This window comes from Pseudorasbora parva, chromosome 17, assembly GCF_024679245.1.
Source record: "Pseudorasbora parva isolate DD20220531a chromosome 17, ASM2467924v1, whole genome shotgun sequence".
NCBI classification, from domain to species: Eukaryota; Metazoa; Chordata; class Actinopteri; order Cypriniformes; family Gobionidae; genus Pseudorasbora; species Pseudorasbora parva.
In genome coordinates, this window is record NC_090188.1 from 38,339,639 (window position 1) to 38,352,422 (window position 12,784).

Genomic DNA, 12,784 nt, shown 5'->3' on the forward strand with positions numbered 1-12,784 from the left:
CGCTTTCCGAAAAAAAGAGGTTTGAATGGCATCCAGTTCAACACGCGATGGAAATGTCACAGTTTGGCTTAAATGACGGCAGAGAGCCTCTGCAACCCGGTGAATAACTCTACTAACTGACGATTTATGAACATGGAAAACATCTCCCAGACGGGAAACTCCCAGTTGCAAAGAACCGAAGTGCTATAAGCAGCTGTAACACCCCAGCCAACACACCCATGTGGGGCCCAAAGGGGTTGCTCATGGGCTGATATCTGGGGCCCACCTGGGCTACCCAACTGGGACCCAGCTAATTTTGTCCTCAGTTTCCATGGAGGCCCCACATGGGTTTGCCCAGAAGGGTTGATGGTGGGTATCTTGATGGGCTCATACCGGGGCCCACATGGTTAACCCAGGTAGAACCCATTTGGGGCTTACATGGGTTTGCCCAGATGGGTTGAAGATGGGTCTCTTGATGGGCTCATACTAGGCCCATATGGGTAACTCAGGTAACACCCATTTGGGGCCTACATGGGTCTGCCCATATGGGCTGATGACGGGACCCAGATAGGTGTAATGTTGGGCTCTTATGGGCCACAACGGGTATATATATGGGCTTGCACATTTTCTGTTTGGGTTACCTTATTTTACAGTAAACCCCGTAATACAAACATTACATGTAATCCACTAACTACATTCAAATGTTAAAGGTATTCAATGAACTGAAACCAGTTTATGATTTACGTTTTTAATCAAGGTTTATTAGGAACAATTCAAATATGACTATTATAACATTTATAACTTTATAACACAAAAATATCAACAATAAAAAATGTATACATTAAAATGAAGCTCCTGACAAACTTAATTTGACATAAATTGCATATCTGAACACTCAAAAATAATGTATTTCACAAACAAAATGGAAAAAGAAAACAGTGCAGCTCCTCACTCCTCTGTCGTCGGCCTCCCAACGACCCTTTGAAAAGACAAAATAAATTAAATCAACCATTGTTCCACTTTTTTTATTCCCCTTTTCACACTTAAAGCCTTTTGGTACCCCACATGAAGTTGGTCTAGATCAGAAGTTTGTAAATCTGTCCTGAAATACCCTCAGCACTGAACATACTGGCTGTGCAAAAAAGTACATTTTGACCAACTTTTACCACTTTTGAAGTAATTTTGATGAGAAATTAGTATTGTAGAAAATACATGCTGTTACCAATGCTCTTTCTGTTTTGTTGTAGATCATTAAACCATTGTGCTGCCTCATAAGTCTTTCCGAAATCAGTTTTGTGAGGTACCTTACTATCTAAGCACTGCCTGTTAAGTCGTTGGCTGATAGGTCGGAGAGGCAACGAGTCAGCTGCATAAGTTGTCAGATGCAGCCTTTGTATGTCTTCCTCATCTAATACATCTGATTCATCTTATCAGCTTATTATAGAAGACCTGAGATTATGCAAGACCTGAAGTGGGTATGCAGAGCTGACAGATTCCAGGACAAGTCACTGTAACAAGTTACGGTCGCTCTACACTGCGTGCAGATTTTCAGGCACGTTGATTTTCTGATCATATTTTTTTATCAGGCATTCCAAATCACATCAATCTTAATAGCTACTATTCTTTTTGTATTTAATCATTTATGAGTGATATATAATTGAAAAAAAAAGATCAGTAAAATCAACGTCCCTCATCTGCACTGTATGTAACAGCTCTCAAATGGTAAAACAATTTTGAATTTGTATTGATATGCAACTATCATTCTTATCTTTTTATAGTTTTTATTACCATTTAAAACCAAGCAAGTCTTAAATTATTTACCCGTCTTGCTGTCCACCACGTGCCCTCACAGTGCGGTGTCCTCCCCTGTCCCTGGCACCGATTAGCCACTTTGACACTGCCTTTTCTGCGTCTCTTCTGGTAATAGAGTTTGTAAGCACATTTTTTTTCAAGCTTCCTGTAAAATATTTAAAGAGCATTAAAGTGAGATTCAATTCCAACAAAAAGGAGTTCTGCCAGAAAGACTCGGGAGAATAAATACTGTGACAATAATCCATTTATTAACAATCCAGCAAGCAATAAAGTACTTTGGCATAGGCCCCGTCCGTAGCTCGCAATCAGAGGGTATGGACTCTGCATATCCTGCCTGAAGACGAAGGCAGAGGCGCAGCCGACCCCCCCGTGAGGTATGGAAGGGACCATCCTGGTGGTGGTGGTGGGGTGGAGTAGGGAAGGATTTGACTTGGAGGTGGTGGGGAGGATGGCGGTGAATTGGTGCGTCAGCATCTGCGAACTCAAACATGAGTAAGTACCGATCTTTTATACCCAAGTATTAGAATGTGATTGGATAGATAGAAGTTGAAGTGACGTAACAATTAAGTCTTCCTGGCAGAACTTATGCTAAAGCTTTCATTTATCTGCACTTTGACATTTTTCAGGAAATAAAATAATGGTATCAGATATAATATCTGCTATACACAAATGGTTTCTGTGGATTTTTACAAAAGTGACAAGAGCAACATTTTTGCTCCAAAGGTTTATTATATACCAATCAAACACAGAAACAAGGGCACAGGGCAATATTTAAAGGAATGGTTTACCTAAAAACTAAATTTGTGTCATCATTTAATCATAAATAGTTATACCCATCAAGTTTTCAAGTTTTCTTGTAAACACAGTCGTTTATGTCTAAAGTAAATGTAAACAGTTGAGAAATTGGATTTCATTATTTTGGATAAAAGCATTATGTCTTATCTCTAAATGAAGAACTGGCACCTTGCAGAACTGTCCTGGTGCGGTCTGGAGTAACACCCGTTAAAGGAGTTGAAGGTGGAGGGGGCTGACACACCCATTTCAGGTTTTGCAGTCTCTGCTAATGAGCTCATGATTTGAATCAGGTGTGATAGATGAGGGAGACATACAAACTGTGCAGGGCTGGTAGTACTCAGGAGAAATTTGAGATTTATATTTGGGGGAAATATCCCTAATTTCTTACATAACCAATTACTTATTTCCTTTTTTTCTACTGTTTTCAGTTCAATTAATTATTAGCTAATCAATGACAAAAAATTTCATACCTCTTTGAGAAGTACTACATTCAGATTAATAATTAGAATGATGCATATAGCCTAATTAATTATTAAGTGAAGATCCGAGCTATTACTATGACTCAAGTATTACCAAATCCTTCAGAAGCCAATGTAAATTATTTGGAACAGTATTCTTCAGTGTTAAAAAACGAGATGACGTCGGACGCTTTGCTGCTTAGAGGTGTTTTTTTTTTTTTTTGGTTCATGCGCTCATAGCGCTTCTTTATAAACGCATAAACAGCCCGCAAAACGCTCACTGCTATCAGAAAACCATTTTAAAAAGGCGCCTCTCACGGCAAAAAAAAAAAAAAAAAAAAAAAAAACGCTTCTATATTGGTAAACTTTTGTGCATTTGTTATTTAAATTAACACTAAATAAAAAAGGAAAAGAAGCACATAGGCAGGAACGCTTGTCTCATAATTACATTGGAAATATAAATAAGTCCTGCTTTCATTCTGGGAGTTTGATGTGCACACTTTACACAAACTAAGAAATTACTACCATTGAGGGATTTATATCGGAAAACAGTGGTAGCCTACAATTTCAATGCTGAAGTCTCCAAAATATTTGTAATAATTCACAGTTTGTATACTACTAATTATAAGAAAATAAGATTATTTCTATAATAGGGTACAGTTATGCTTATCGTTTGGTCATGGCGCCGGAAAATGCCACGATTTAGCGAAGTCTAACTAAAATTTTAACTTAAAAAAATCTATGATTAACCTTATGCTTTGAAAACAATGTACTTTAATTAACATTTCAGTTTAGAAATTGTTTGTTCTTACCTTGAATCCACTGGCAGTCAGCAAGAAATCCTGTCTTTCAGCAAAGTGACAGAGGCTGTGACAATGTGCGCGCTTCGAAAGCCAAACCGGACGAGATACAGGGTTGCCAGGTCCACACAACAAAACCCCTCCAATTGCAAATAAAAAGTTGCGGAATCACGGCCAAAATGCGCCAAAACGCGGCGGATGGGAGATAGAAATATTGCTAGGGTAAAGCCAACTCAAACCTGTGGACTACAGGCAACAAACATTCCACAGCAATAATAGTGTAAAAGTAGCCAAATTTCAGACTTGGCAACACTGAACCAAGCGTCATTAAATGACCTATAGCAGGTGTGTGAAAACTGACAGCAGGTTTGTGAAGGGATTTTAAAAGGAGAAATAGAGGCAAAATAGTGTTTTTTTTAATAGATTTTTTTATTCGCTTTTTATGAATTTTGAGCGGATTTTAACATGCTTCAAAGCCTGCGACATCAGGAGACCAGACAATGACCAGGTTTAAAGCCTAACCTATGGTTTAGTTAACATATTATTTCTTATGTTAAATGTAACCGTTACAATACATTTTCACATTTATATATTTACGTCCAAGACTTTATTGAAGTAGCCCAGCCTACTTCTTTTTTTTTTTTTTTTTGATTATTCAAATGCGTTGTACTTTTTATGACATGGCATCGACTGATTCAGTCCAGCAAACATGAAGACAGTGGACACAACTCAGATGATGTCCCTCTGGCTGAGCCAGGGTCTCTATTGTGCAGCGGCTGCAGCCCATCCCGGACCAGCATGGTCTCCCACTCAGCTCAATGAAAGTGTAGCCTACATACAAATGTTGTCTTCTGTTTTATCTGTTAATTTAAATTTGTGTTCTTTCTGATGTTAAACCTAAATTATACTGTATAAATAGTTGTAAAAAGTAGCCTACTTTATGTAATGTATAGACCAAAGTATTTTAATTTACACATTTTAATTTGACCGGAAAATATATGTATAGAAGAATTAGTTTAATGTACAAATTAGAAATTGCATTAACAAATAAACAATGTACAGAACAACCACTTCTCTTTTATTTTTTTTTCCACAAAAATAAAACACAGCAACACATTTCAAGTTACATATCAAAAATAAACAATGTATAGTATTACTCTGGTTAGTTTACAAATAGCTTGCTTTACAAAAATAACTAATGTAGGCTATAGAACTTTAACTATAGAATTTAACTTAGGCCTACAAATTACAATGGACAACAATGACTTGTTACATTTATCTACAAATAACTTGCATTTCAAAAAAAAAAAAAAAAGAAAATGTATAGACTTATGTTTACAAAATAATATATAGAAAAAATGTTCTGTGGTTCCCGGCCACGAGTGCACATTTAGAGAGAACATTCAGCCTTTGGAGGAGACTTTCGGTAATAGGCCATCGTGACATTCATTCATGGTTGAAAATTAGGTAAAATTGCAATTGTGTTGGAATTTTTAGATTTTTATTAGATTGAAGTCACATTGTGTTAAAGTGTGAAAATAAAATAATTATTTCAAGGTTGCATATTTGTGTGCTATCTACCCATGTAATCAACCTTTGGAATTGACTGTGTTTGCACTTGTCTTTTTGGTCAAAATTAATTAGCTGTGTAGCCCATTTTCAACCCATGTACTCATTTCCCATTGGTGAACCAACTAGGTCCCACATGTGGAGCCCAGCTGGGTTTGCCCATGTGGGACCTACTTAGTTCACCCAAGTGGGCCCCAGATAAGATGCCCATTTTGAGCCCATGCCCACTCTGTACCCCTGTAACCCATGTTTAACCCATGTGGGCCCCACATACACGTGTTGGCTGGGACAGAGGGTAGTGAGTGGTTGCGCTGGGTAACATGATCAAGATCGCCTTCCAGTTTGTTAGCGATCTCATATATCCCGCGGTGATCAAATCTATATTCGCGAAGCAGTTTTTCATCGCTAAGATGGTCCAGAGGATTCTGCCTATCGCGAAAAATTAACTTTGGCACATTTACATCTTCAACAGGATCAATAAACTCAGCTATTTTTTTCTCATTAATGTTCGTCAACTCTTAAGGTAAACTTTTCCTAACCTTAAACTATACTTAGGAAAATGACAGTTAAGGGGCTTTATGCAACGCTTAACGGTTTTTAAGGGATTACTTAAGTGAAAAATAGACATTTGAGGAAAATTCTAAGGGTTTATGACGTTTCAGTTTAATAAACCCTTAAGTGATACTTAAGGGTTATTTTATGCAACACCCTTAAGTTTAAGGGAAACCTAAGGGCGATCTTAAGGGAAATTTTCACTTAAGGTGTTTTATGCAACCGGGCCCTGACCCTAACTCTACCCTTAAACTCACCCACACCACCACACCTGACCCTAACTTTACCCTTAAACTGATCCACACCACCACACCTGACCCTAACTCTACCCTTAAACTCACCCACACCACCACACCTGACCCTAACTCTACCCTTAAACTGACCCACACCACCACACCTGTCCCTAACTCTACCCTTAAACTGACCCACACCACCACACCTGTCCCTAACTCTACCCTTAAACTGACCCACACCACCACAACTGTCCCTAACTTTACCCTTAAACTGACCCACACCACCACACCTGACCCTACCTTTACCCTTAAACTCACCCACACCACCACACCTGACCCTTTCTCTACCTGTACCCCACCCCAATATCAGCAAAGGTGTTTTGCAATACAATTTCAACACAGTAAGTATATTGCTGTTTGATGTAAGTAAATAGTACTTAACCTCCTGGGACCCAGTAATAGACTTTTGTCCACTGTAGTGGACATTATATTTTAGTGAGTTTCTGTGGCATCACACATGTCACAGTCTTGAGTCAGGATGTCCTTTATAGAGCACATTCAGGGCTTTGCACAGATACCAAATGTTTGGAGGTTTCACCAGGACAACAACAACTTCTTGGTCTTTAAAAATGGCTGACATTAATGTTTAGCGCTCTTATGGAAATATGATAATATTTTGTAATTATAATTTAAATCTGATTAATTTTCTTATTGTTTGTTATAAATCAACATCTCAGGAAAATGCTATGGGGTTTATAATCAAAATATGACTTTTTGTTACAAAACGGGGCATTGATTTTTTAAATGTCCACTGTAGAGGACACCAGGACATAAATCATGTTTATCAGGCATTTTGGAGACACAACAAATAAATACCTTTGACCTTTTGGTTGCCACTGAAGTCCATTATGTGGAGAAAAATCCTGGAATGTTTTCCTCAGCAAAAAATAAAAAATAAAAAAAATCTCTCACGCCTCCTTCAGCTCACGCCGACGAGCAAACGCTTGTCCAATGCTGATCCTCGTCCTGCCTTTAATCCCATCACATTTTCGTTTCCTCTTATTGCTTTCCTCCAACAAAACCTTTTCTTTCTTATTTGTCTGTGCTGCTTCGGACATGACTATATTATCCGACGAACAAAGTTGGGCTCGCACGTCCGAATGTAAGGAAGTGTGTGTGTTGGTGGAAGTGACGTATATGCCATAAAGCATTCGAATTTTGTAGTTCTTTTTGTTCTCGGGTTACTACCCAAAACCCGAAGTTTAAAAGTACGATTAAAAACGATACAGACCCCATCAAGCAATGGCAGACGTGTAATTCAACCTCCATCCATCCATCATCTTCCGCTTATCCGGGGCCGGGTCGCGGGGGCAACAGTCTAAGCAGAGACGCCCAGACTTCCTTCTCTCTGGACACTTCCTCCAGCTCCTCCGGGGGTACCCCGAGGCGTTCCCAGGCCAGCCTGGAGACATAATCCCTCCAGCGTGTCCTGGGTCTTCCCCGGGGCCTCCTCCCGGTGGGATGTGCCCGGAACACCTCCCTGGGAAGGCGTCCAGGAGGCATCCGAAATAGATGCCCAAAATAGATGCCCGAGCCACCTCAATTCAACCTGAGTCTTGAAAATATATTATGAAGGTTGAAAAGTTACCTAGTGCTACTTTAAAGGGTTAGTTCACCCAAATCTGAAAATTCTGTCATCTTCTGAAAACAAATGAAGATATTTTTGATGAAATCCCTCCATAGACAGCAATTTAATGAACACTTTCAAGGACCAGAAAGGTAGTCAAGAAATCTTTAAAATAGTTAATGTGCCTCCAGTGGTTCAATCCATCCTAGAAGCCAGAGGAAAATGGGCCGACTGATTCAAGCTGATAGAAGAGCAACTTTGACTGAAATAACCACTCGTTACAACCGAGGTATGCAGCAAAACATTTGTGAAGCCACAACACGCACAACCTTGAGGCGGATGGGCTACAACAGCAGAAGACCCCACCGGGTACCACTCATCTCCACTACAAATAGGAAAAGAGTTGCACAAGCTCACCAAAGTTGGACAGTTGAAGACTGGAAAAATGTTGCCTGGTCTGATGAGTCTCGATTTCTGTTGAGAGATTCAGATGGTAGAGTCAGAATTTGGTGTAGACAAAAATGAGAGCATGGATCCATCATGACTTGTTAACACTGTGTAGGCTGGTGGTGGTGGTGTAATGGTGTGGGGGATGTTTTCTTGGCACACTTTAGGCCCCTTAGTGCCAACTGGGCATTGTTTAAATGCCACGGCCTACCTGAGCATTGTTTCTGAGCATGTCCATCCCTTTATGACCACCATGTACCATCCTCTGATTGCTACTTCCAGCAGGATAATGCACCATGTCACAAAGCTTGAATAATTTCAAATTGGTTTCTTGAACATGACAATGAGTCACCAGATCTCAACCCAATAGAGCATCTTTGGGATGTGGTGGAGCGGGAGCTTCGTACCCTGGATATGCATCCCACAAATCTCCATCAACTGCAAGATGCTATCCTATCAATATGGGCCAACATTTCTAAAGAATGCTTTCAGCACCTTGATGAATCAATGCCACGTAGAATTAAGGAAGTTCTGGAGGCAAAAGGCGGTCAAACACAGTATTAGTTTGTGTTCCTAATAATCCTTTAGGTGAGTGTACATCCGAACCCAGTTCACATGAGCACCACGATGCCTTCATGTGATACTGACGCAGGATCTAGCCAATTTACTCTTCTCTGGGAGTTTGATTGACAGGCGGTCTGACCAATCACAATCTGCTGAATTCGCCATTTTTGTCCGACAAAGCAGTCAATAGAGTTTGTAGATTAACGTTGGTGGACTTGAACTTGAAAAACGGTGTGTACTGACATCTTTCTGCAGTTGAAAAAACATTCTTTCTGAAGTTCATTCATGTTTATTTGATACTATAAATTAACTAAAAGGAAGAGAAGATCGGTTCACAAGCTTTAACCACACATTAACGATCCACAAAACAGTATTTATTGTTTACATTTCTTTAAAAAATTTAAATTTTAGGATTGATACATCATTTCATATTAAAAGTAACCTGCTCTGTCCTGTCTGTCTGTCAGTGCGTTGTCAGTATCCTCTTTGCTCCGCGATGCTTGTCGGACATAGCAACAGTAACTAAGGGGGCGGGTCTTTGCAAAACGATCAATTGACAGTTCTGCCGTAGAACTGAAGCGCTGCATTGTGTTAACTACAACAACAGCACAGGAAACGGACAGAAGAAAAATCCTTCTATAAAGTTTTTTTCTAAAAAAAATAATTCTCAATGCTTCATGAAATTAAGGTTGAACCACTGGAGTCACATGGACTACTTTAACAATGTTTACTACCTTTCGGGACCTTGAAAATGTTCATTAAATTGCTGTCTATGGAGGGACCAGAGAGCTCTCAGATTTCATCAAAAATATCTTCATTTGTGTTCTGAAGATGAATTAAAGTCTCACAGGTTTGAAACGGCATGAGGGAGTAATTAATGACAGAATTTTCATTTTTCTGTTGAACTATTCCATTAAGCCTAACCACACCACCAAACCTGTCCTAATCTTACCTATATCCCACCTCAATAACAGCACTAAAGTGTTCTGCATTACAACGTGAACAGAAATTAATTGTACTTATGTTTTGACGTGAGTGCAAAGTAGTCTCAATATAACTTTGAGCCAAAAATAAATTTCTCATTTGGTCCAGTAATTGTGTGTGTGTGTGTGTGTGTGTGTGTGTGTGTGTGTGTGTGTGTGTGTGTGTGTGTGTGTGTGTGTGTGTGTGTGTGTGTGTGTGTGTGTGTGTGTGTGTGTGTGTGTGCGTGCAAAAATCGTTTAATTTTTTTAAATGCATGTGACCTTGGCAACAGAGCTTGTTTGTGAATGTAAAAGATTCTCAAAGTTTCAAAGATCAAAGTGCAGATAAATTGACTTTGTGTCTCCCAAAAAATTATCAACAGGTTATTTATCTTTGAAAATGACAAAATGACAAAAAGTTATCATTGGCTGCCTGCGAACAACGTGTACTTTGAGCCTTAAACACTGTAGTTGTAGATGAGACTGGAAGAGTTGGGTTTGTGTTGTCGACATGTAGAGAAGATGCTGTTATCAAGTTATTCAACTAATTATACAAAAAAATTACTTAATTAGATCTTTTTTAATTTTATAAACTATAATACTGATCTGCCAACATTGTCGCTATATGATAGATAGAGATGAGCTGGTAACATCACTGTTTTCTCCTGAACGACTGTACAGCCAAATCAAAGTTTGTTGCAGTATTGTCCTGTTTAACACTGTGAAGCTGCTTTAAAACAATTGTCATTGTAAAAGCGCTATATAAATAAAGCTGATTGATTGATTGATCAAGTGCTGAGGAAGCCTCTGGAGCATTCACAGAAAATAGCTTACTTCCACTTTGCAAAATAAGTTGGATACAACAGTTCAATAAACAAGTTAATCTTGAGTAAGATGCGTCAGAAATATTGTTTTATCCATTAAGCGAATGAACGCTAGCCTAGAAATCTAGACGCACCCTAGCGGCAGCAAATCTAATCTGTCCGCGAGTGTCGTCTAGCAACTCTCAATACAGTTCTGAGCTGTAAACGCCAAACTCTTGCCGGGCCAATCACGTCGTGTATAGAGTCGGTGGGCGGGGCCATAATGACGACGGCCGAGTTGCGTTTGCGTGCTTCTAGTAAACACAGAAACTGGCGAACGGCGGCGGTCTTTCGAATCAGCTTTGACCGCGACTCTGGAAGACTTGGAGTTAAGCTTTTCTCCGAGAAAAAAGAACGGCTCTGAAGTCATTCTTAAAAAGGGAAGATGTGTTCAGAGTTTTGCCGACCGGATACGGCGAATGTTTAATCTATCAACAAGCTCTGTTTCACCTTCTTCATTGCTCTGGTTGGTTGTAGCGCTATCCTATCGCGTGCAGAGGGAGTTTGAAAGACGACCGTTTATCCGCCCCTTGGATTGAGCCGTCAATGGTGAGTTTCCAGACCAAACATCTTGATGTGGGTCTGGCTTGTCAGGCTAAATGAACGCTATAATCTCAGATCAATAGTTAATGCACTGCTTTTTCAGTTTGTTTGAAATTGCCTTTAAAGGCACAATATGGAAGATTTTTAGATTAAAATATCCAAAAACCACTCGAACAATGTTATATATTTTGTTGACTTGTGTACTTACATCATTACTGCAACAGCCCGGTCCTGCAGATTTGCTTTATACAACATTAGAAAGATTAGACCCTTCCTATCAGAACAGGCTGCACAACTCCTGGTTCAAGCTCTTGTTCTCTCCAGACTGGATTATTGTAATGCTCTTCTGGCTGGGCTTCCAGCATGCACTATCAAACCCTTGCAGCTGATCCAGAATGCAGCGGCGAGAGTGGTCTTTAATGAGCCGAAGAGAGCGCATGTTACGCCTCTCTTCATCAAACTGCACTGGTTGCCAATGGCTGCTCGCATCAAATTCAAGGCACTAGTTCTCGCCTACAAAACAACCTCTGGCTCTGCACCAATATACCTAAATTCACTTGCTCAGACTTACACACCCTCCAGAAGCTTGCGTTCTGCGAGTGAGCGGCGCCTCGTGGTTCCATCCCAAAGAGGCATGAAATCGCTCTCACGGACATTTTCCTGGACCGTTCCCACCTGGTGGAAGGACCTGCCGATCTCAATTCGTGCTGCTGAGTCTGTAGCCATTCTTAAAAAACATCTTAAGACACATCTTTTCCATTTGCACTTGACCAATACAGAATAGCACTTACTGATCACCACAGCAACGACCAAAAGCGCACACTCCTGGATCATATCTACGTCTCTCATCCGGATTTGTGCCTTCAGGCGGGTATGTTACATAGTTATCATAACTATCAGAATCCAGTGTTCTTTATTTTGCGTACGTGAGTTTTTGTTGTAGATGGCTATTGCTGCGCGTTTAGCTAGAATACAAAACCAACCCATTGGGCCACTGAATCTGCATTAACGACAACAGCTGGGGCAACAGCCTTAGTCCTAATGGGTTGTAGCTATCTTAGCTATCAAAATCCAGTGTTCGGCACTTTGCGGACGTGAGTTTTTGTTGTAGATGTCTGTCTTTAAAAAAAAAAAAAAAAAAAAAATTGTGTACTGTGCTAATTAATTGAGATTTCTTACAGCTCTTGCAGGTTGTTGGCCTTGTCTGTTCCGTTGCGTCTATTACTCTCCTCTTTTTTGTAAGTCGCTTTGGATAAAAGCGTCTGCTAAATGATTAAATGTAAATGTAAATGTACATCATCCCAAATGTTTCCAAGAATGTTTAAATCCAGAGAAATCAGCGATTTTAACCAGAAAACAGACAGGTGATCAACTGTGTGGATCATTCATGGAAATAATCAGAAACTAATGATTGCTCTTCAGCTCAACACAGTTAGTCTTATTGTTAAATCTGGAGTTCTTGATTTACGGCGAGTACTATGTTTTACCATGCCGGACATGATCTCTAGCTCACTGCAGTGTGAACAAGTGTCTCATAGTAACGCACAGAGAAGAATTATAACAACTTTAACACATGTCTA

The 12,784-nt window shown here is 39.7% G+C and overlaps 1 long non-coding RNA gene across 1 annotated transcript; it reads right to left on the reverse strand.

The window, feature by feature from the left end:
• Window positions 1-503: 503 nt before the first annotated feature.
• On the reverse strand, window positions 504-3,313 carry LOC137045006 (uncharacterized). The gene is made up of 3 exons (XR_010898674.1): window positions 2,067-3,313; window positions 1,801-1,936; window positions 504-958 (listed from the first exon to the last, which is right to left on the reverse strand). It is a non-coding gene; the product is annotated as an uncharacterized lncRNA (long non-coding RNA).
• Between the last annotated feature and the right edge of the window lie 9,471 nt (window positions 3,314-12,784).